The sequence below is a fragment of the Pleurodeles waltl genome, chromosome 11, assembly GCF_031143425.1.
Source record: "Pleurodeles waltl isolate 20211129_DDA chromosome 11, aPleWal1.hap1.20221129, whole genome shotgun sequence".
In the NCBI taxonomy this organism is placed as follows: Eukaryota; Metazoa; Chordata; class Amphibia; order Caudata; family Salamandridae; genus Pleurodeles; species Pleurodeles waltl.
Genome location: NC_090450.1, coordinates 970,426,489 through 970,451,245, shown reverse-complemented (window position 1 = coordinate 970,451,245; position 24,757 = coordinate 970,426,489). Strand labels below are relative to the sequence as shown.

Genomic DNA, 24,757 nt, shown 5'->3' with positions numbered 1-24,757 from the left:
GGCAGGTGCAGTGTTTGAGCTTTGTAGAGCAGTGCCAGGACCGGTTTGAAGACTGCCAGACTCAGAGGTGGGCAGTGCCAGGACAGATCTGAAGACTGCCAAATACAGTGGTGGGCAGTGCCAGGGCTTCCTAGCATGGTGCAGTGACAACCACGACAGGTGAGGTTCCTTAACTAAGGGAGAAATGAGCAGCGCTTGGAAAAGACCCCGTTTCACTCTTGGAGCTTTGATGGACATATCTCCATTAAGCGCCTCAGTGCTGTGTTACTGTGTGACTAGAGGCCTGTAATTATTTCACTGCAGATTGTTGATAACCCGATTTAATGTACTGCATTCTGGGGCGGACAGGTAGTAAATCTGCTCCGTCAGGCTCGAGACAGACTTATCTGCGTGACTTATGTATTTATTTCACTAACTGTAATTGTTCCCCGCCTCCACACTTCCCAATAGGCAATACATAAAAGTAATTAAGCAATAATGGCAGAAGGTGCGCGGGCACATCCAGGTAGATAATGCCCTCGTGGAAGCAGAGGCGAGGACCAAGCCTTATCAGGGCATTAAGAGTCATACGGTCAACGTTTCTAATAAAGAACATAGCAGATATGAAAGAAGCAATGATAAATTCATTTTTATAAACATCCAACTTGGTTGGTGTTGTGACGCTTAAAGTACTTCAATACTCTTGGTTTGGTGTCAGAAAGACTTATTGATAACGAGAGGGCTCCACGCAGTCCTTCGCCAGCCGCTTCAACTAACTAAATGTGGCACTCCTCCGTGGACCCTTACTACAAGATTCTTACACGCTACGTTCTTTAATATATTATTTAAAGGAAAACAACCTTTACATAACCTTCATACGATATAACAGTTGCTTTTGTGAATTCCCTTCTCTGTAAATTGTCCGGGGCCAGCCGGTGGTAGATTAACTTCCTTATGTCGTTGGTACCCAGTTAATGACATTTTGTGCAGATTCCCAAATCTCCCTGTGCATGTCTGTGAGTGTGCATCCCTTGATGTTTTTCAAACAATGCCATTAGTGTACTGTGGAATGTTTGCACATTTGTGCTCTTACCCTTTTGCACTGGTGAAGTTTGCAGAGAGAAACCTTGCACTTTGGCTGGACATCACTGACGCATTCCTTTTGTCTCCAAGTATAGATGGAATTCCATACAATCTGATTGGTTAATCAAGTGTTATGAATCCATTTCATTTTCTACTGTAGAGCCAATCATGCATCCTGACTTTAATGATAGCCAGTGCGAGGGGGGTGGGGGCGTGCGGGTCACGTCTGCATGATTGTGATGTTGATACCAGTCTCGCTCAACACTTCCAAACCAACTGTTGACTAAATGTGGCTTTTTCTTTGGGTAGTTTACATGTGTGCAGATGGCCAGGTGGGCCCATTGTCAATGAAAGCAAGGGGCTTTTTGTGTACAAAACAGAGCCGGTAATGGACTGCTTTGATGTTGGCTATTATATCTTTTCCCTATGGTGTGAATTCACATTTGTATAGCATACAGTCTACCATTGGTGTGACGATGCAGAGCTTTTGGTAGCCCTTAAGTAAATGTCCTAAGAGTTCAGAGGCTTCCATCGCAGACCTGCTGTTAGTTCGGCTTGTGAACAATGGGATATCTGTAGCTTGAATGAGGTTCCTTTGTTAGGTGAGCGCGTCTTCGCCACTGAGTAGCAGGTAAATATTCATGGTCGTTGATGGGCAATACTGCATTGTTTCTACTGGTTGAGGAGTGACCCCACTTCAGACATAAAATATATGCACCCTGGCCCGCAGTCTAATAGAAATCCGGATGCTTTGTCTGAACAGATTATAATTCCTTTTTCGGATTTTTTTTTTTTTGTCTTTTTTTTTTTTTGTCTTTTTTTTTTAAGAGCAGAGCTGTCAAACAGACCTATTGTCTCTAACATTCTGAAGCAGGCTTGTGGCCCACCCTTATCAATCATTAATTTGTTATTTTTTATTAAATTAGCCTTTTTCAGCCATTGATTTGAGACGTTTGACACACATCTTCTCTCAGCTGAGTAAAGTATTTCTCTTTTTTTTTTTTTATTTTTTTTTACCTAAAACGATTGTGTATCTTTTTTTTTTTTTAATTGTGTTTTTTTTGTTTTATATGTGACTTTACCATCATACATCAACATCCTATAATATTGCGCCCTGTACTTCCCCGGGTCCTTCACTCTATCGATCAGGAAAAAACAATTGTACTCTGACACGTGCAGTCCCCTTATTAAAGGCCCCGTTGTCCCACCATCTGTTTGGTCCCCAATCAGTTGTATATCTCCAAGTGTACATCCCTGCTTCCCAAAGGGCATATCTTTCCATCTTCAAGGGAGTGTTTGCATTGAACTGCATGCCAGACTATTTTACAGAAGACCCTTCTGTTGGTTCTTCGATGCTCGTTGTTCCCTTTTCACTCTTTCCCCATCTGTATCTGCTCATGCTGGCTCCCTCCTGCCTCTCACACTTTCCCATTTGTCTCGCTCTTTCTTTCTGTCCTCTCATTCCTTCCTCACTGTCCTTTTTCCTGTCTGTTACGATTATCCTGCTGCCCACCATTTAGCTGGTTCCTCCATCCTGCCATTCCCTCTTTCTTTTGTATGTCCTCTTCGTTTCGCCGCCTGCTTGTCCCAACAGGAAGCTTATCATTTGTGCCACCTGTGCATAGGTGCTGGCTTTCTTTCTGCCTTGGGGACATGGTTTTGAGCTGTGGTAAGTGGTGGATAGATAGTTCTTTGAACACCAGGGGTTAGAGGGCTTAGAAAAGCAGACACTGGCCTTTACAGCTACAGAGGAAAAACTGTCTGTATTGAAATCTCCCTTGCCTTTAATAAAGTTTTTTTTGGCTCCTATGATAAAAAAAAGGTTCTGGTGGCTAGGGAGCCTTCATAGAAAGAAAGAAGGAATATCAAGAAGGCCGTCTTACCATCCGTCCTGTATTTGCCATCAAAACAACACAAAGACTCTGTTGAAGGCTAGGGAGCCTTCATTATAGACATTCTTTTGGGTTCTTAAATGTCTTTGTGCTTATGCTGCTTGCAATAGCACTTTAAACCAGACCTAATGGTTTTGCCATCACTTGTGTTTTTTATGTTCAGTTGGAATTGTTTCATTCAATTGTTCAGCTCTTCCCAGTACTCTTGCTAGGCCTAAGGCACTTCAGTTTGCCAGAAGCTAAATTGAAGGTGTGCACGGAATGTCGACAATATGCTCCCTTATGTTTACCAGGATATATTGTGATTTTTAAAGCCGCAGTGTGTATGGGGAGAGGGAGACTGTTAGACCTGGCAGCTTTTTTGGCGTGTCTCCCCTGTCTTTTTGCCTTCTGACCTCCTGGTTTTGTACTCTGTTTTTGCTGGTTTATTGTCTCTGCACACTTTATCACTGCTAATCAGTGGTAAAGTGCAAGTGCTCCCCTTATAAATTGTACTGTGGATTGGTTTATCCATAATTGACATATTTGATTTACTGGTAAGTCCCTAGTAAAGTGCACTAGAGGTGCCAGGGCCTGTAAATCAAATGCTACTAGTGAGCCTGCAGTACTGGTTGTGCCACCCACATAAGTAGCTCTGTAATCATGTCTCAGACCTGCCACGGCAGTGTCTGTGTGTGCAGTTTTGACTGTAACCTCGACTTGGCAAGTGTACCCACTTGCCAGGCCTAAACCTTCTCTTTTCTTACATGTAAGGCACCCCTAAGGTAGGCCCTAGGTAGCCCCAAGGGCAGGGTGCAGTGTATGGTAAGGGTAGGACATATAGTAATGTGTTTTATATGTCCTGACAGTGAAATATTGCTAAATTCGGTTTTCACTGTTGCAAGGCCTGTCCCTCTCATAGGTTAACATGGGGGCTAACTTTAAATCTGATTAAAGTGTAGATTCCCTTTGGGAGCGGATGGACATGTGGCGTTTGGGGTCTCTGAGCTCACAATTTAAAAATACATCTTTTAGTAAAGTTGACTATAAGATTGTGCTTTTGAAAATGCCACTTTTAGAAAGTAGGCATTTTCTTGCATAATCCATTCTGTGACTCTGCCTTTTTGTGGATTCCCTGTCTGGGTCAGTTTGACAGTTGGGCTGTTCACACCTCTCCTTTAGACAGTGACACAAAGGGGGCTGGGGTGTAGCCTGCATATCTTGATTGGCCATCTGTGCTGGAGGGGAGGGGAGGAGTGGTCACTCACACCTGAAAGGACTGTGCCTGCCCTCACACAATGCCGTCTCCGACCCCCTGGTGAGTGTCTGGGGCCTGGCCTGGACAAGGAAGGATCTTGCAAAAACTTGAGACTTTGCTTTGAAGTTTGCCAACTTCAAAGGCAGAACTGGGTATAAGAAGAAGACCCAAAACCCCGTCATAGGACGACTTCACCAAGTTACTGCTCGCACCGCAACCTCTGGGCCCCGCACTGTTGCGTCACCTGCTCACACCGCAGCCTGGGCATCCCCAACGACGTCGCTCCTGCTGACACCAGCGCCGCTGCCTGCACTGTGGCCTGTGGACATCGCTTGTGAGGAGCACGAAGCACCGTCTCGCGCCGCAGCCCCGATCCACCGACGCCAGCACCATCGGCTCCAGTGTCGTCACCAGGCATCCTTGCCTGCACCGTGACCTGTGGACACAGCACATTGCACCACCCCGCTTCACACTGCAGCCCTGGTCTCACTGACGCCGCTGGATGCCGTCACTGAGCCGTTACCTGCACCGTGACCTGTGGGCACCACACGTCGCATCGTCCCGCTTCGCACCGCAGCCCCGACGCCATCCCCGCCAGCGCACCGGATTTCATCAGCCCGCAGTTTGATCCTCGAGGTGCGTGACTTCAAGGGCCCGACGACTCCTGCACCGACTCCGGAACCAACGCCAGCGATGCCGCTCTCCGGAGCTCAACGCAAGGATCACGACGCCCTGCGAATCCAAGGTACTGTTTGTGGTCTTCCCGACACCGCAGCTGGCCCGCGACGCCGAGGCCAGCCTGAACTTTTGGTTTTGTTATTCACGACGCCGTGTTAGCCCCAGGTGGAGTTATCGACTTCAAGGAACTGTATTGTTAAGTACATCTTGCAGCATTCATATTTTTATTACTGTATGTTGGAATTTTTATCGTATTTGGTCTTGTTTTATATAGATAAATATTGGCTATTTTTTTCTAAAACTGGTGTGGTGTCCTTTTGTAGTGTTTTCACTTATTACTGTGTGTTATGTGCAAATGAGGTGAGCAGGGGTTATCTGAGCGGGTATCTCCCTTATCCTGACTAGAGTAAGGGTCCCTACTTGGGCAAGGTGCAAACCGACTGCCAATTAGATACCCCATTTCTAACAGAGACCTTCTTGAAGCCTTGCTGTTGGTTATCGATCTTAAGGTCTAGATATAGATCTACAAAGTGAGTTACTGAAAATATCTTGGATATTAAAATCTACATCGTAGGTCAGGTCTCTTAGAAGTTTATTGATTCCTAATTTATATCTTTGTTCAGAGATCTTTGTTGGCACAGATTGAACATTTTGAAACTTGCAATTTTTGATGCTAAGGCAAAATTTAAAGAGGTCATTATCTTGCTCAGATAGGATTTTAATGTGAAGATTTGGGATGGTATGTCCAAAGTTTGATTGGCTAGAAAATGGCTCCGAGTGTGAGTTGTTAAGTTGCAAAAGGGGTGAATAGCCGATCATCTGGATTAATATCATCAGCCTAATTATGTTAAATGGCTGGTATGTAGCACACCAGCCAGTAAAAGGGACTTCTATAAAAGGTAAACATAACCATCATATTGTATATTTGTTACTGGTTGCTGTCCTGGGTTAAGTATTTTAGAGTCTGTGATTGGCAGGGCAGTCCTCAGTTATCTGGGTTCTTTCAACTGGGTCAGGGTTGTAGTCAAACTTCCAGAAAGTATTTCATAAGAGGATACTTAAATATAAAGGGAATTACATATAAAGAGAAGTACTTATGAACCTTTTTTTAATGTATGTGTGATGCCTCTGGCTAATCTCATCACCTCCTTTGGGTTTCAATTTTACTTATATGCCCATGACACCCACCTTATTCTCTGTCTTGAGTATGGCCAGACGACCCAAGACCAATTTAAACAGAATTTAACATTGGTAGCCCATTGGATGGATGCCAATTTCTTGAGGCTAAATGCTGCCAAAAAGCCTTAGTGTCTGGAAATCATTTTTTTCTGGTCGTCAAACTGGAGGCCTTACTGTGGGCGCTTGCCTGGAGCCCAGTACCAGTGCTAGCAATCTAGATTTATTTTGACACAAAGGTATCTTTCGGGAGTCATGTTATTAAAACGTATGGTGACATGTTTTAGCGTGATGAAGATTCTCAGAGAGATCATTCTCTTTGTGCTGCATTCCTCAAAGAAAACTCTGGTACAGGCATTGATTACAAGCAGACTTGATTATTAAAATACTCTGTTTTTTTGTCTTTTCTTATACAGTGTCATCAACTAATGCAGAATGTACCAGTATGACTATCTTGGGTCTTTCTAGATCTGTCGGTTTCTCTAGACTCTTGATTAATCTGGAAATGGCTTCCAGTCAGAAAGCACTGTATTTTCAAAGCCCTGTGCTACTCTCATATAGAGGTGCATGGGGGTTGGCCATTCACTGTATGACTGATTTGTTCACTCAGTACTACCCCACCAGGCAGTTGCATTACAGTTCTGCCTACTTGATCTTGGGCATAGGTTTCACAAACTGGGAATGAGCACAGGAGGTCACCCCCTTTGGGTTATCATGGCACAGGCTTGCAGTGACCCATATTTTGCTGTTTGTGCAGTCAAATTGTAGGCTGTTCCGCAAAACACTCCTCTTTTTCTAATCTATATCTATGGTTATCCCTGTGACGACAATTATCGCCAGAACACCCTCTGGTATTTGCACACTTTATCAAACAAAATTCAAAATCAGTTCAAACCCAGCCTATTGTGGAGAAGCTATTGGAAAGGTCGCTGATGCTGAACGAGAATTTTGATATCTAACTATTCCTGTGATATAAAGTTTATATTAAATATTGGCATAAAATGATAATTAATTTCATAGCAAAATAAAAAAGCTACAAAGGGCTTGTGTTAAAATAACTTGTAATTTGCCTTTAGCCTTATACAGGCAGAAATGTAATTGCACTGGATAAAAAAAAAGATTTCACAATGTTTTGGAACTTAGCGACTGTGTTTTTTTTTTCAGTAGCACAAAGATACGCATGTAACTATCATTGACAATAGCAGCAGGATTTTATATCAAACCACTATCAAGCTAAAAATGGAGCAGAGGATTTAGTCCATACATGACATTAATTGTTATGAAATCATCTTGAAGGTCTTTTTAGATTATGGGTGCTCACAAACATTTTCCCTGGGTCCACAAAATATGGTCTTGGTGTGCCCAAGGGCCGCATTGATGACAGCTGGGTGGGAGTGGGGCTTTGCCGTCTGGGGATAAGGTGAATGTTGGGGAGGCAAAGCATGTACATAGTGGGGTGAGTGAGTCCGTCATAGAGTTATTTTGAGGGTTTCAGTCTATATTGCCCTTTAAATTAATCCTTTAGTCTCTAGAAGAGTAATAAATATGACAATATTGTGCTAAGCAGTATCTGAATCACTGTTTCTTTCCCAACTTTCTCTACTTGCTATCACTATCTCGGGGGAGCCAGGTGTATTAAAAAAAAAAAAGAAAAAGTAACTTCATTATTGAATTGGAATGAAATAGAATTGCACAATGTAAAACAAAAAACGTATCATTAATCCCGCCTTCCCCATTTCACCACATTGTGTGATCCTAGGCAAATCTTTTATTTCACTTTGCCTCCCTTTTCTTAACTTCACATGTAAGAGCACTTTGAAACATCCCTGTTCAGGATATGCACGGTACAAAACCTTCTATTGTGGTTTTAATAAATAAGCTATAATGTTGTCCATGTACAGTCAGAACCCAGGCCATCCAGAGGGTTCAACAGGGCAACAGACCTGCCTCTTAGTTCACTATTACCATTGTTCTCGGGGTGGGAGGAAGCATGAATGTTTTTATGTTCATTTTTAAAAACTATCACTTTAAAAAAATACTTCTCAATGCACTGTTATAATATAATGTACTAAGGTGAAACGCTTATGCATGCTAATGAAAAAACGTTTTGCATTTTGTAGAGACTTTGTCTTTACACATATGTTTCAAGATGTCTTAAAAATGAATGTGTTACCAAACTCAAGTGGTGCAGGATACCTTTTTCTTTGCTTCTTTTCGTTTACTTCGGTTATCTTGTAAATAAACGCCTGCCCGTTTATTTACCATCTTTCTGAAAGTTAGTGCTCTCTTAACTAAACATGGGGGCCGCATGTCAAGGTCAGGAGAACCGCAAGTGACCTGTGGAGCGTACTTTGAGTGTCTGCTTTAGATAGAACTATTGAAAATGTAGCTAGGGATGGTCACAGTAAAGCTGTAGGATCAGACAAGAGCTCGGATTTGGTGTTTAAAACAGTAGTGTGAGCCTGTACTCTACACCCGTTTTTTCCATGCTGCTAAATCTGGAATAACGCCTCATAATTGAAAGGGAACTATTATTAAAACTTTTTTAAAACAAGAATTGGCAAAACAAATAAAGATGGTGTTGGCAGTCAACCTGTTGGCTCTGTCAATGTTTCTTTCATCATATATATATTTTTTTTTACAAAACATTACTGTTGGGGAAGCTGCCCTCCCCTTATCAATCAAAAAAAAATTTTGGGTCTCAAAAAGCACATTGCCATTGTAGTCCGTGGCACTTACATGAACTATTTTGTGTGTGGATATGCTCCTTGTGAAAGGGTCGAATGTGATGTTGAACTGTGAAGTCGTAAAAGAGCTGCAGTAGGGTGACCCATTGCCCTATGCTGCATGCCATAGTGGAAAAATAAAATGTGAATGAAACAATAACCGTTAAGTTGTTGACAAGGGAGGGCTGAAATCCCCCAAAAGTAAGTATATAATATATATAATTTTAGTATTATCAAAATATCTCGGGTAATGCTAGATTTAATAAGGGCAGAACCAATGATTTGTCAGTTTACTGCCTAATTTCTTTTCATGATTTTTCATCTAAGAGCTTTGAAAAAAATAGGCCTTTATGCACAGTCGCCTCAAATGGAGGATAGGGTCCACGCCCCAGTGAACAGGCTGGATTTAGAGCTGGACTAGGTGCAAACGATCAGATATTACCTAAATTATATGTTATGGGAGTGTTCCCTGTGTTTTTTTTTGTTTTTTTTGTTTTTTACTTCTGATCAGTTTTCAATAGTATTGATAGTCAGGAAAACGGGATAATTATTCGTGGGCTGCTATTGTTCACTTTTATTTTTAACACATTTGCCTTTTGTGTGAAGTGGGACTAAATGTAACCCGCCCCCCGCCACCCCCTCACCCCCCCCCCCCCAAAAAAAAAGCAGCTGACCATGCAGTCAGTGTATATTTAAATGCTAAATGCCTTAACTACTTGATGTGTAAGAAACACATTAACAATAAATGTTGGCAGGACACAGATAATAATGAATCTGGTAAAAAAAGATTTTACTTCTAAGCAGACTTTAGGAGATCAACAGGTTTTTCCTCAGAGTTGTAAGTATTAAAGTAAAACCATCTATAAAGCACTCAAGTGGGAGGAACACCACAAAACAATTGCTAAAAATGTATTATCTGTCATAAAGGGGCCGTCTAATTTTAATCTCCTGTTTGGCACCCAATCTCTACTGCATACTGTTAATGTTTACTTCAAACATATTGTTCCAATAATTTTATATGGTGCTGGTGGTTGTGATTATAGTCGAAGCTGAATCTTGGAAACAATTGAAAGTAAAGTTTTATTAAAGTTATCTGTACCTCTGCAGTTCCAGTGCAGATTTGGCAAATTAATCCTGGCTATGCTCTCTTAATCTGGATGCAGCTATATTGAAGATTAAATTAATCAATAAACTAGTTATTTCATATGTTTTATCGTTTGCTGCAATGTGCTGGAGGGACTTATGATGATCCGAAAAACAATACATAAGCAGGCCTGTGCTCGCTCAATAGACCTGTTTGAATATGAGATTGACTTTATTCTTCAAAGAGGATTTACAAACTTTCATGATGTGTGCAAGACTTTGCTTAAACAGAGAATAAGTATGTTATTGTTCTTTCAGGACATAAAGTTGAAAAATCCCTACAACATTTGTTAAATTCAAGAGGAGTCGTGAAGTTTCAAATTGTGTATTGCTACCTATTGTTTCAACTATTCATTGAAGAATTATTTTTATTCTAGTAAAGCAGTTAGCCTCCAAGCTGAACACTCGAATTCGCTGAGTTTATAGAACAGATACTTATTTGCGATTGTGTTCAGAAGAAGCCAGCTGTTTTACCCCCTACTTTGTAGCTGTGCCCGATACTTATTCGAGATCAGCAGAGTGTATTTAAGTCCTAATTTAACTATGCTAAGATCCGACCTGTATCATAGGCCTTTGGTTGCTCTTTGAGTACTGTTCATATGTAGTTTGCACTGTGAATAAACATTTTATTCAAGCGTCTGTTTAGATAATTTAGTTTTATAGCTTATTTAAACTATGTTTATTTATTATGAATGTGTAATATCTGGGCACTGTGCAAATCTGTGTTGACCTATGCAGGTAAAAACAGGCAGCTAAATGGGTTCCAGACTTATTCAAAGATTGGTTAGAGCTCTGGACCTAATAGAGTTTAAATTAGCTTTAATATAAAGAATATTGTGAAGCTTGACACTGAATATGCTTGAAATACTTAAACGTTCATATATATATATATATATATATATATATATATATCTATATATATATATATATATATATATCTCAACTCAACCAGGTCCAAGAAAGGCGCGCTTCTGTTTCTCGTCGGTGCCAGCATCAGGGAAGGACCTACTCCCATTAATCTTTACACCAGTTTAACACTAAAGTTAAAGACTCACAGGATTCCGTCAATCTTGATCAAGACCGGAAGGTTGAAACGCGTTGGTGTTAGTAGGTGGGGTTTTCTTTTATCAAATAAAAGAAGATTGACGGAATCCTGTGAGTGCTGCATCTTTAACTTCAGTGTTAAACTGGTGTAAATATATATACCCACATTACCTAGTGGCGGTCCCTACTAGGTAGTTATAGTTAAGTCCATGTTTCCATGGAAAAAGCGTTTTTTGACTTGTCTGTATCTTTGGCAACGTTTGACGAATCTTCACAAACTTTCCCCAAAAAAGTGGGCCGGTCATTCTTGGTGCGTATCCAAAGTTTCGGGGTGATCCGTGAAGTGGGGGCAGAGAAAAAGGGGGCCAAAAAAACCTTGCGTTTCCCATGTTAATGCCCATAGGTTCTGTCAATACGTCTACAGCCAAAACCGCTGGACGGACTTACACCAAATTTGGCAGAAACTTCGTTGTTGTTACGCAGATTGTGCTTTTAGTTAATTGGTGTAAATGCGTTCAGCAGTTTTTGAGAAATTTTGGGAAATTCAAGCTTGTATATCTCTGGCCGCCAAGTGTTCAGGAACAATGACGAGCTTGTGCAGGGAAATACACAGCTCTGATTGGCTGCCAACACTTCAAACCAGGAAGTGTTGGCAGCCAAGTTCCAGTAAAAAAATAAAATAAAAGGGGGCCACGGTAGAGACTCCCTGACCCCCTTACCCCTTAGCACTTTAGGGGGGGAGGTGGAGAAAGAGGGGAGTTGTCTCCAGAGGGACACCCCAGAGCAAAAAACGTATTTATTTTATTAATTTTTTTGCTGCAAGTTCACCGTATTCGCCAATTTTTTTTTTTTTTTTTTTTTTTTTTTTTTAAGGCCCCCCCCAGGTCGGCCAGGTCCCAGGGGCATTAAAAAGTTAGTGTGGGCACTTGGAAACGCCACCTCCCCAGGGCTTTCCTTTATATCTATACAGGGTGGGGCTCGCAGCCCCCCCGCTGCCCTGGGGACCGCCAGCCCCTGGGCTATGTCCTAGTTGGAGGAGGGCTGTGCGCCCCCTAGATAGGCCACTGATGGCCCTGGGGACTGCTGACCCCTCTGCCCCTCCCTCCCCTCAAGGCCGGCTCTTGCTATGTCCCGGGGTGTCCATTTGCAGCAAAAAAAAATTAGGAGACAACTGTGCATGGCGAGGGCGCAAATTATAGTTACCCTAGGGCACAAGTTTATTACTTAAAAGAACTCTAACTATAACTGCTGAATTAAATGGTTTTGTACGGTCACCAATAGGTGGTTGTAGTTAGGATATAGTTTCTATAGAAAAAGCATTTTTTGTTTAGCTAATAACTTTGGCGTCGTTTGATGAATCTTCACAAAATGTTCCCCAAAAAATACGACACTCACTTCAGCGTCTGTCTGGAAAGTTTCAGGGTGATCCGTCAAGCAGGGGCTGGGGAAAGGGAGAGCCAAAACGCTTTTTCCCCATAGGGATTTTGAACAGGAGTAGCGCACAAACCACTGTACAGAATTACGCCAACTTCGGCATAAAGGTAGCTCTTGGTCCAGAATGCGCCCTTCTTAGGTTGAGCATAGCAGCGTGAAAGCGCCGCTCTTTTCGACCTGTTGGAATCTCTTCTGTGGGCTTCAACCACACCCATCACTTTCATTCGTTCCTGGGCCTGCCTTTCAAAATTCCCTTTATTTCGTAGAGAAATGCTTTACCTTTGACCCGCCCTGAGGCTGCTTTGTTACTGCTTTGAAAACTGACCCTATTACATGGATTATTGCACGATCGGCCACATACCTTAGTGTGGCGCACTATTTATTCTTTTGCCTTGCTGCTTCCTTTGCAGAGAGAAGCGTTTTCATCTAAAAGGCCGATCCAAAACTGAAGCTCCATAAAGAAAGTTAGTTTAAAATAAAAAAAAGATTTTATTTAGAGCTTCGCGACTTGTTTTGGTGCTGTTGTCTTCCTTCATTCCACTAGGCTCAGGTCAGCATTGCTATGGGTTTGTCAAACTTAAAACAATACATATGACTTATTTTGTATTTCTTTAACAAAGCAGATTTACTTGGGGAAAGGATCACTTTTAATTCACCATTTGCCCAAAGATGTGAATTCGAGCACTATCACGAGCGTGAGGACTTTTAATAGCAATCACTGACATTAGAAACTGGTGGAACTTGTGACGCTTAGGTGTGTTTTCTAATATCAAATCACAAAATCCTCGTTTGATTGCTATAGTAAAATTGTTGTTCTTCTCACTATGATGAAATGCAAGTTACCCGTGTAACATGTTGCTCCTCGAAAGTGTCTTAAAAATCGCTTCTTCCCAACATGGCTAACTCGAAGGAGGAAGTTGAATGTCTTTTAAAAGACATTTGAAAGGCGGCGGTCCTCTTCAAGTGACTGATTTTTCGTTTCAAGTTTAAAAAATAGTGGTTTTTATTTTGAATGAATGAACTAATTTTCAATCTATTGTGTGTTGAAAAATATGTGATGACACATGGTAACAAGTAGTGGAAATATAGTACTTTAAGGAGAGCAGAGCTACCGCCAAGTCCCTAGGCCTGCAGGCTTCTACTACCATCCCGTTCAGGTCTTTTAGAAGATTCAGGAGGTTTGGACAATGAACTTCATTTCGGGGGGAGACCCATACCGGCAGGCCAACAACCGTCTAACGTTCCCTATAGGTCCTATAGAGGGGCGGGGTGGGGTTAAAATGAGAGGGGCCACCCAGCAGCACCCTGCCTCTTCCTCTTCCCCTGGTTGGGGGGGGTGCAACAGGGAAAGCAGCCTTAGTCCTCCATCCATTGCATCCCATGCTTCTCCTGTACGGGGAAGGTTGTTTCATTTTCTCCGCATGTGGGAGTTGATCACATCGGACTCCTGGGTCCTCAATATTGTGGGGAAAGGTTATGCCCTTCCTTTTCGGGAGTTTCCCTCTCCCTTCCTGTCCATCCTTTTACACTGAAGACCATCTCCTGTTGTTGCAGTAGGAAGTTGTAGTCCTTTTATCGAAAGGTGCAGTGGAGTTGGTTCCAGAGCAGGAAAGGGGTCAGGGTTGTTATTCAAGATATTTTCTGATCCCCAAGAAGGATGGTCGTTTGAGGCCGGTCCTGGACCTGAGGGTTTTGAATTGGTACCTCAAATCTCACCTGGAGCCCTCTCAACGCCTCCTGTTCATAGGGGCAGTAGGGCAGTACTGGACACAACATTGAATCGGGCCTATCCTCCGCCTCAGCGGATTCAGGACATTCAGGGTTGATTCCAATGTTTCAAAGTGGAACGGTTGTTCCAGTTCTCAAGGTCCTTCGTCTGCTCTGTCTGTTCGCTTCATGCATTATGTTGGTCACTCATGCACGCTGGCACATGAGGGCTCTTCAGTGGTGTCTCCGCAGGCAGTGGTTTCAGCACAGAGGGGATCTTGAGGAGTCGATAAAGATCTCCAGAGACACTGCAGCGGATCTACGATGGTGGGCTGCGGACTACAACCTCTCCCAAGGAAGGCTGTTTTCGCTACCACCACCAGTGGCCACGGTTATAACAGATGCCTCCACTCTAGGGTGGGGAGCTCATCTGGGGGACCTGGAGGTCAAAGGTCAAAGGTCAAAGGTCATTGGTCTCCAGTGGAACAGATGTTTCATATCAATCTGTTAGAATTGCGGGCGATACGTTTGGCTCTCAAGGCCTTCCTCCCTTCCCTTTGCGGTCAGTCGGTTCAGGTCCTGATGGACAACACCACTGCGATGTGGTGCATCAATAAGCAGGGAGGCGTAGGGTCGTATCTTCTTTGCAGAGAGGCTCTGCGACTCTGGTCCTGGGCCATCAGATTTGCATAGTAGCAAACCATCGTGCCGGAGTTCTGAACGTGCGTGCGGACAGTCTCAGTCGGCACTTCTCGGTCGATCATGAGTGGCGTCTCCATCCAGACCTGGTCCTTCACATCTTCCGGATGTGGGGATTCCTTCAGGTAGACCTATTTGCCACTAGGCAGAACGCGCACTGTCCGTCGTTCTGCAGCCTCCAGTATCCGGTGCAAGGAGCATTGGGGGGACGCGTTTCAGATGTCCTGGTACGTCCAGTTGCTTTACGCGTTTCCCCCCATACCCTTGATTCCTTGGGTTCTCAGGAAGATTCACCAAGACTGGGCCAAGTCATCTTAATAGTTCCGGATTGGCCTTGAAGGGTGTGGTACACAGTCCTTCTCCAACTCTCACTGTGCCCTCCACTCCGTTTCCCTCACAGAGCAGACCTCCTCTTGCAGGGGAAGGTTCTACACCCCCACCTCCAGAGCCTGCATCTTCATGCCTGGAGATTGAACGGGGCAATCTGAGTTCCTTTTCTCTCCCGCCAGAAGTGGTGGACGTTATTTTATCGGCCAGGCAACACTCCACCAAATCTATCTATGCTGGCAGATGGGCAAAATTTGTTGCTTGGTGTGGAGAGAAGCAAATTGATCCTTTACAGGCCCATTTGGCAGATATTTTATTGATTGCGTTGCCCTTGGCACAGAGGGGTTGTGCAGTTGCGACAGTTAAGGGCTATCTGTCGGCACTGTCTGCTTTTCTGTGCCTTTCCGATCAACCCTCTTTAAGGCCCCCATAGTTATAAGGTTCTTCAAGGGTCTGACCAATAGGTTTCCTCCCACTCCGTTTATTATGTCTCAGTGGGATTTTAATTTAGTTGTTACATTCCTGATGGGTTCGCTGTTTGAACCTTTACGTTCATGTCCATTAAGGTTTTTGGTATAAAAGATGGTTTTTCTCATAGCCATCACGTCGGCTAGGAGAGTGAGTGAACTTCACGCGCTTAACGTTAATCCCCCTTTTACTTCTTTTCATGCGGACAAGGTGGTGCTGAGGACCAGGGCGGCTTTCCTACCAAAGGTTGTTACACCATTCCATTTGGGACAATCTATAACTCTCGTCTTTCTACCCTCCTTCCCATCCATCAAAGAGGAGGAGAGACTGTTTCGGCTTGACCTGAGGAGAGCTTTAAGTTTCTACATTGAAAGAGAGAGTTCCGGGTGGACGATCAGCTCTTCATTGGCTACATGGGGAAGAGGAAAGGAAAGGCTGTCCACAAAAGAACACTGTCCAGGTGGGTCATTCTTTGCATAAAAGTATGTTATTCCTTAGCAAAGAAGGTTCCTCCTGTTGGAATTAGAGCCCATACCACCAGGGCTAAGTCGGCCTCATCGGCCTTGGCTAGAGGTGTTCCTGTGGTTGAAATTGGTAAGGCTGCAACTTGGGCTTCCCTCCACACTTTTGCAAAGCATTATTACTTGGACTCGAAGGTTAGGAGGGATGGCCATTTTGCACGGTCCGTGCTGCAGGATTTCTTGGTGTGACCATTCAGGCACCCGCCACCGAGTGTGGTACTGCTTTGGGACTCTATTCATTAGGTGAGGAATCCACAGGTAGTTGTATCCATCAGAAGAACAAGTTACTTACCTTCGGTAACGCCTTTTCTGGTGGATACACTAGCTACCTGTGGATTACTCACGGTCCCACCCGCCTCCCCGTTGCCTGGTTGGTCATACCAAGATATCCTAGGGTGTATGTATATGATTAGATATGTATATATATGTACATATATATGTGTGATATATAGATATTTATATTTCTATATTTGTGCAGTTTTTATTTGATTAAATATTGCGTATTATATTTGATTGATGTAGTCATGTCAAGTATGTGATGTCAGGGATCACCTGTTCGCCTCAAAGGCACTTAAAAAATGGTGAAAACTGACATCAGCATGCCAGCGAGGTTCTCTTATTGCCACAATGACGTCAGACGGAGTTGCACAAGAGTCGGGCAATAGTGACGTCCTCGTCGACGTGCAGAGCTGGGAAGAAAATTTCCGTTGAATGCTGGCGCATTGGGAGAATTCATTAGGTGAGGAATCCACAGGTAGCTAGTGTATCCACCAGAAAAGGCGTTACCGAAGGTAAGTAACTTGTTCTTCTAGCTCGTTGGAGGCCAGATGAACCGCCCCTGCCTCGGGTGTCATGCACAGCCTTTCACCAGCCTCTCCATGTTGTACAGTGTCCTCGGTTCACTGTCCCTTATCCTCCCACTCTTTGCTGTGTCCTAAGCTCTGTCATGAAGCGTCTGGTGGTGATTGTCCTGGGTGGGCCTGGTACTGACAAAGGCACTCAGTGGGAGAAGATAGTGGAGGTGAGTCTGAGAAGAGACGAGGTACATTTTCTACCCCATCCTTGCACAGTTCTGTGCTCTGGCACCCAGTACTGCAGCACAGACGTCCAGAAAGACAAATCTTCGGACCATGTGCCATTTTCCCACCTACTAATCGCTGTAGCTACTACATCAGGCAGGGCTTTCATTTAAAGACATAATGATTGGCCAGCGGACCCTCACCTTGATATCCAGTCCATCCTCAGTTCATGCCTCTCCCCCTATCCCTTTATTATAAGTAGAGCATCCATACCAGGTGCCTCTTTGTTTTCTGAGGGTTAATCCCAAGAACTCCATCAAGGCGTGCAGGGCAACTGGAATTATGTGACAGGGAAAAAATAAATTATAAGGCAGAGTTGACCAATTTATGTGGCAAGAAAAGTTGAGTTTACAACACCAGTAGCTCTAACTCAAGCAAATGTGAGACCCATTGCATTGCAAATGCTTGTTATTTGGTGTAAATCCATTCAGTAGTTTTTGAGAGATTAAAGAAAAAACAAATTTGTATATATAGGGACGCAAAGGCTCCGCGAATCCTCCTGATCGCGTGCTGCTATCTGATTGGCTGCCAACATTTCAACCAGGCAGTGTTGGCACCCATTTTGGGAAAAAAGATTAAAATAAAGAAAAGCGGCCAGGGTAGGGACCCCTTTGACCCCTAGCTCTGGTGCTGGGGTCCCTTAGACTGTCCCTGTTCCCGGGGCTGTGGGGGGCTGGGTGGACCCCTCATTTAATTATAGCAGGTGAATTTCTGTGGTTTTGTATGTTTAAAATGTGACCCTAACTATAAAGTCTCTGTAACCTTTGTTTTTTTTAACTGAATATATATATATATATATATATAAATATATATTTCCCGAGTAGCATGTTTCTCGCCTTAAAGCTCTTCAGTGCTTCGTCAGGGTTAGCAAGTGCTATATAAATGCAAAGTGAAATCAATATACTATGTAATTGTAAATTTGAGTGTTTCTCTTGCAGTCCTTTCACAGGGCGAACTATGCAAAAATAGGGGCAACGATTTATGGTGCTTAAATTTGTGGGTCAAAGAACCTTTAATATGCTTTGAATAGAGAGTAAGCAATGGGACATCATCACTCATGCAAGTAGCCCAGTTCAGGCAGTTAGCAGTGGATGTGACTCAATTCTTTATTAAAACTGCAATTTCTGTGGCAGTATGGTTCTTGTACTGCTAAGTTCAGTGTTTTACGTTTGTGCACAGTTGATTCCTTTAGAATGAGGTCTAAAAGTCTGTTTGTTACACAGGCTTGGAAATTACTGGCTTCCTGACCCTCAATGCTGGAGAGAAGGGAGCTTGATTAATTTAAAACATCGATTAAAAATAAGTGTATAGCAACTGCTGATGGTTGGACGTTGGTTTGGAGAGTCTTTCAAAGAATGTTTTTACTCATTGCTTGTAAGGACGAAGCAGGTGGTTGGTCTTCACTACTATTTGTTCAACTGCACAGAATATTTAAACTATTGAAATTTTCCTAGACTCATGCTTTGATCCAAGAAGATCCGAAATTTCTTGAAGTTAACGTTCTTACAGATTGTATGAAAAGTGTCTGAAAATGGACCTCATGTATTTTGTGGTCCAGCATACCTTGATTTAGACAGGAACATTCTAGCTTTGGTTTGGGTCTTCCCACGTTCGTACTTACTATTAACCCGTATTTGTAGTTTTCTTGGTCTTCTTGGGTTGATGCTTCCAGGATATTTTCAGGGGATAGGAGAATTAAATGAATCAGTGAATCTTTTGATTTGTTCGTACAGTGACGGTATAGTTCAATAAATGTAATAAATTAGGGTTTTTTCATTTTTTTCTGTGAAGTTCATAGAATATGGAGTTATGTATGTTTTTCAAACTTTTCTCATTAAAGTGTAAGCCTGTAGATTTACATTGGGAGTGTTACAAACACATAAGGATTATGCGATCCGTATGTTTTCTCCCATTGTAAATTAGTTTTTGGTGGTGCGTTCATAAATCTGATATTTATGTGCCTGAAATATGTACGAGGCCACTGTTAAAGAAGACATACTTTCATAGCTGTATGATGCCCTACAGTTGTGCTGGATTAAACACGAGATGGGTTGATTCCATTTCTGCAGTTGTAAAGTTGATGTTTTCCTCGACACTGGTTTCTATCACAGTCTAATTTAAATATGATGCTCAGTCGAAAGTCACATAGATTCACAAATAGGAATCATCTAGGTCTTTGGCCTACTTAAATGTTTGCAAATAATTTACACCAGCTGTGCCAGCAGAGGCAATAACCATAGGTGATTAATGTCACACTCTAATATGAGGGGCACAAAACACGAAGAATGTACCAACGTTGCCCTCAATTTGTATTGTATGAAAGCAATAAGAAAGTAGAAGAGTACACCATAAATGAGGATCATGGCATACTACGTTAATGTGAATTGTCAGTTCACCCTAAAGGGAGGATGTTTATATAGCACGTTCTGATGAATGTTAGGCACAGTGTACCTGAGGTAGGAACTTGTTGATACCATCGAATGCATTAGTGTAACTGTTTTTAATAGGATCTGATTGAAGTATTCCTGTAGGATTAACAAGCTAGAAGACTAACTGAGACATTGCAACAATCATTACAAACGTTTTGCAGTGATTTTTAGTTCAATCTTGTCCATCTGCACACGGTTGTTTTCCACAGTGAGAGCCAAACAGAAGAAAAACACACCACACTGTCTGTTAGCAAAGGTGATAAATGCCTGGCTGGCCCAAGGGACATTATCATAACACCAGTGGGCTGTATGGAAACGCTCCTTTCCCTATCAACTCAGCAGGAAAGTTGGGTCTTGCAGTTCTACGCTCAAGTGTGTAAGGTTTTCCCAAAAGGTAGCCTCTAAAGCAATGAGTGGCTATCTCAGCTGCTACTATCAAAAGAGGTAGTTTAAGAAGAGGAACTCCCCGAAACCTCCCTACTTGAGGATAGACTACTGACTGATTATATGCCCAAGAAAACAATTTCCTTCATATATCACCAGCTCATTAACTACTCACCTGACACTTAGTAAGCCTTAGGGAACATTGGGAGCGAGACCTTGGGGGATAAAGGGCGATGAGTGGACATAGGCCCGGGCGTCCCACGGAGGTGGCCATACGCTGTAGATTCCGTCTAATACAATTGAAGGTCCTTCACAGGTGCTACTATGCATGTACTACCCTTGTGAAAATGGGCAGAGTAGCTTCACCACACTGTCTACGGCAATGTGGACAAACAGGTACATTTTATCACACGATTTGGAGCTTCCCAGCCGTACAGAGCTAATAGGATTCAGTGGTTACTTGTTTAAACATTGTTTGTGGTAGCAGTGTGGAACTTTCTCCAAAATTGTGTTTCTTAAATATATGGGAGGAACCCCACCTCACCCGCATGGACCAGACCTGGATGACTTTGGGGTTAATGGTGGCCAAAAGGAACATTGCTCGTTCTTGGAAGGCTGGCCAGCCACCAAAACTGGGCAATTGGAAGCTGAACTTAAACTGGTCCATGCTTGCTGAGAGGATGGTATATGAAGGTAGGGGCTGCCTCGTGGGGGGTTGTGGGCTCCTCCTGGACTTATGGGAGCTGATGTTCATAGTCAGAGACAAGCAGTTGCTGCGACTATTGTGTAACTTAATTGCAAGCTGGGCAGGGGGCCAGGTGAATATTGGGTAAAGTAACTGATTTATTATGTCTTGACGTTGCACACTATGGTGTTGTATTTTGTTGTTTTTCTTTTTACTTGCAATAAAAAGATTCCAAAAAAAGTGGTAGGTTAGACTCCATACCTGATGAAGTAGATGGGATGCTCTTCATTCAGCACAAGCTTAGCTTCACTTCAACTCCAAACAAACATTCTGAGAGGAATTCTGCTGGACACAAGGTAATTGGGTTATCTAGGGAGGTCCAGTCTGTCCTTCAGAAGAGACTCATGTTTTCGATGTCACTGCTAATTACAGTCCAGACAGCTGGATAACAGCAACTTTGTTACTAGCAATTTGTGGGCTACTGTGACCCCAGCCTATTGTATTGTCCACACTTAACCTTCAATGACGTTCGTCCCCTTCTGTTTCAGTTCTGAAAATTGACAAAAGCTGTTGATGGTTGCAAAGTCCTTTAGCCTAGAAGGAAAGCAAGAAAACAACTCACTCCTCTCCATAGCCACCCTAAAGCCCCATGTTTAATACAGTGATGTTGCTATTACTTGGCTTATGGTAAAAATGGAGATCCTTGGGTCCTATATGTCATGAAAGAATACAATTTCTTGCCATTGGAATGCTCTGATCCTATCTGTCCAGATCATTTTAGCATGACTTTTCACAGCTCCAGGACAACACAAACTGTTCTGCAGCTAACTAAGAGATTTTAGTCAAACAATGATTTTCCTGACACTCACAAGGCCAGAATAATTGAGTTGGGTAACAATAAACATCAGTTATGCAGTGCCAAGATGATCTAACGGATGAATGTGTGCCCTACAGATACACATTGTTATATCTTGTCGGTAGTCATAGACCAAATGTGGGCCTGAGTGGCATGAATGCTGTTGGTGTGTTAAAGGTGGTGAGTTTAACACAGACACTCGCGGCGCACATTTTGAAGAGTGGGCCTACTCTCTTAGAATGAAGCATGCATATTTTGCTTTATTAATCCTCCTTTGCCACAGGACCTACCTCGGATACCTGGTTGGGCATGCATTACCAATTTCGTGCCTTTACTTCAATATCCTCTCTCCCTCTATTGGGAAGACTCCGTGGTTCCAACCAGCCTGCATAAAAACGAAATGAATAACTTCATCAGGCTAATAAACCTAGTTCTCCTAATAAGAAGGATGAAATCATGGAAGGGGCATTAAGGCTGGGTAGAGTGTTCATGTAGTTGGGAGGATCAGAGGTACACATAGAGCCTTTGCATGAAAGTAGGTCTGTATCTGTATCTTTTTTAATGAAATAGGATGGTACAATGTCAGATAGTGGTTGCGAGGAGGTGATATCCACAGTGATGGTCTCTGGGTTCCTGAACTTTGCACTTATCTTGTGAACATCTCTTTTAGAGCAGGAGGATTGAGAGATGCATGCTGAGTAATAGTTTTTCTTTGGTTTTCTAATGGTTACTTTGTTCAATTTGAAGTATTATCAGAGGCAGTGTTGCGCCTTTTTCCATCATCTATCCAGAGCTGTGTTCTTTGCTTTGAGTTCTTGGCTCAACCGGCCTAGTGTATGCTAACTTCCAGAACACTGTTCCGATTTGGTTGAGTTGACTCTCACAGAGCTCTGGATTAACTAATGTCACTCCTGAATCTTACCTTGATATTGATTTCCGACAGGCAGGTCTCTTAATATGATTATTTAAATGCATGGCATTCAGGTAAGGTTTTTCAGTGCTTCACTGACTAGTAATTGCTTTTCACCTGCCTGCACTACTATACTGTAAGAGACAAGGAATTATTTGATTGTGATATATTTTATGAGGGCGCACCAGTCCTGCATGTGCTTATTTATGCTTCTCCTGCCCCATTTCAGACTCCCATAGAGAGAGGCTGTGATAAAAGAAGAAAAATAGCTTTCAGACAGTGAGACTCAAACATCATCAAGATCCAACTAGTGCAAGGTGCCCACTTGGCACCAAGTAGCAGGGAAGGAGACTAGTAGAGAAACATGGGAAAAATGGATGGCATACGTGGACAGGAAAGGGATGGGAAGGAAGAGTGGAGATTCCACAAGTGATACAGTTGCTGTGAGGATGGACAGTATGCCATGATATTTAAGTTGTCATTGCAAGCAGGAAATTGAACAAAACTTTGAGTTTGTGCCCAATTGGAAATAATAAGTTGTATGGAATTTACTGCACATCCAGAACATTCCCCATTCAGAATTTGCTAGGTGAACATAACAAAGCCTAAACGGAGTAAAGTGGTCAAAAAGTGTAAAAATCTGACGTAATTAGACAAGTAAACTCTGATCCTGTAGGTTAGTACTCATTCCAAGCAGAAAATCTCTACGGAATACCACAACCTGTAAATACCGCATTCTACACTAGGAATAAGTCTAGGTATGTTCAAGTGTCCGTTCACAAGCAATCGCTCTCTCGATATATGTATGTGTGTGCATTACCTACTGGTAATAATAGACAGTAGGTAGTTCTAGTTAGGAACAACTTTTCCAACAGACGAAGGCTTTTGCTTTTGCTAATAACTTTAGTGCTGTTTAAGAAATCTTTACAACATTTTCAAAACTACTGTACCAGTTACTTCAGCTGCTGTCTGGAAGGTTTTAGGGTGATTCGTCAAGCGGGGGCAGAGGGTCCCAAAACGCTTTTTCCCTATGCAGTGTCAATTGGAATTTTGCAGTTTTTAGACACAACTGCAGCCCAAACCACTGAGCAGAATTACATCAAAATTCACAGAAATTTGAATCTTGGACTCGAAAGAGCCATTATTGTAATGTGATGTAAATCTGTTCAGTAGCTTCGGAGTTATTAAAAGAAAAAAAATAGATATCTAGGGACGCGGAGGGCAAAAAGCAAGGCCCTTGATTGGGTGTCTGCATCCTAAAAGGAAAGTTGCAGCCACTGTTTTGTTTTTTGGTCGGGCTCCCAGGAAGAAAACATAAATAAAAACACACATAAAGGGTCAGGATTTTTTTGGGACGATCCACGGATGCACTCTGGCACACAGCGCGACCCCTAGTGTGTGATGGATCCGCGGATACAAAGCCCAATTGAAGGAAAAAAAATCCCATACCATGCCCCACTGCAAACAGTCAAAAGCCATGCACAGCGGGGGATTGGGTGCATGCAGGAGGGTTGGCCAACGGACATGCGCAACAGTAGTGGTATTAACTTGTGCCGTTAAGTAACTTTAGGCCACAAGTTATAGTTTCTTAACAAGTATAACTAGAACTATAACCGCTGAATTTCTATGGTTTTGTATGGGTAAAATGTCAACCTATCTATAACATCCCTGGAACCTTTGTTTTTTCAGTGAATGTATGTGTGTGTGTGTGTGTGTGTGTGTGTGTGTATATATATATGTGTATATATATATGTGTATATATATATATATATATATATATATATATATATATATATATATATATATATATATATATATACACACACACACACATAAACAAATAGTTGGGTGACTGGAGAAAAAAAATCAGATTTACCAGTTATTTCATGAAGCTATAACACGAGAAATGCCTAAAGTGCAATCCGTGGTTGCTGTACCAGGGAAGCGCATTCATCCTTTATTTAGGGGAGTTTTTGTCTACTAAAAACTCTGTGCTACTGTTCAGAGTAGCAGCTAAGAAACCAGGTACCCTCCTTTCTCGTGTAACTGACCTGCACTCTTAGTAGAAACAAGGGTGCAAAGTACTTGCAACAGTCCTATACCACATGCATTTTAAAGCCATATCTAGTGCCTAATTTGAGCCGGTGGGCCATTGGCATTAATTTTTGAGGGCGAGCACTTATTTTTCCACATCAGAGGAGCGCAAGAGAGGAAAAAACATAAAAAGGGGAACGAAGAGGTAGGAGCCAGATGACAAAACCGTCATAAAGGGAGTAAGCAGGGACCAGCTAAAATGAGAT

At 42.6% G+C, this 24,757-nt stretch overlaps 1 protein-coding gene across 5 annotated transcripts in view; it reads left to right on the top strand.

The window, feature by feature from the left end:
• Window positions 1–24,757, top strand: part of HIC2 (HIC ZBTB transcriptional repressor 2) — a 262,898-nt gene that overhangs the window by 177,767 nt on the left and 60,374 nt on the right. Inside the window, exon 3 of one of the 5 annotated variants that reach the window (XM_069215223.1) lies at window positions 15,804–16,053. The exons of the other annotated variants lie outside the window; for them this stretch is intronic. The gene's annotated coding sequence lies outside the window, so the exon portion shown is untranslated. The remainder of the gene's footprint in view (window positions 1–15,803; window positions 16,054–24,757) is intronic. 5 annotated transcript variants of the gene reach the window in all.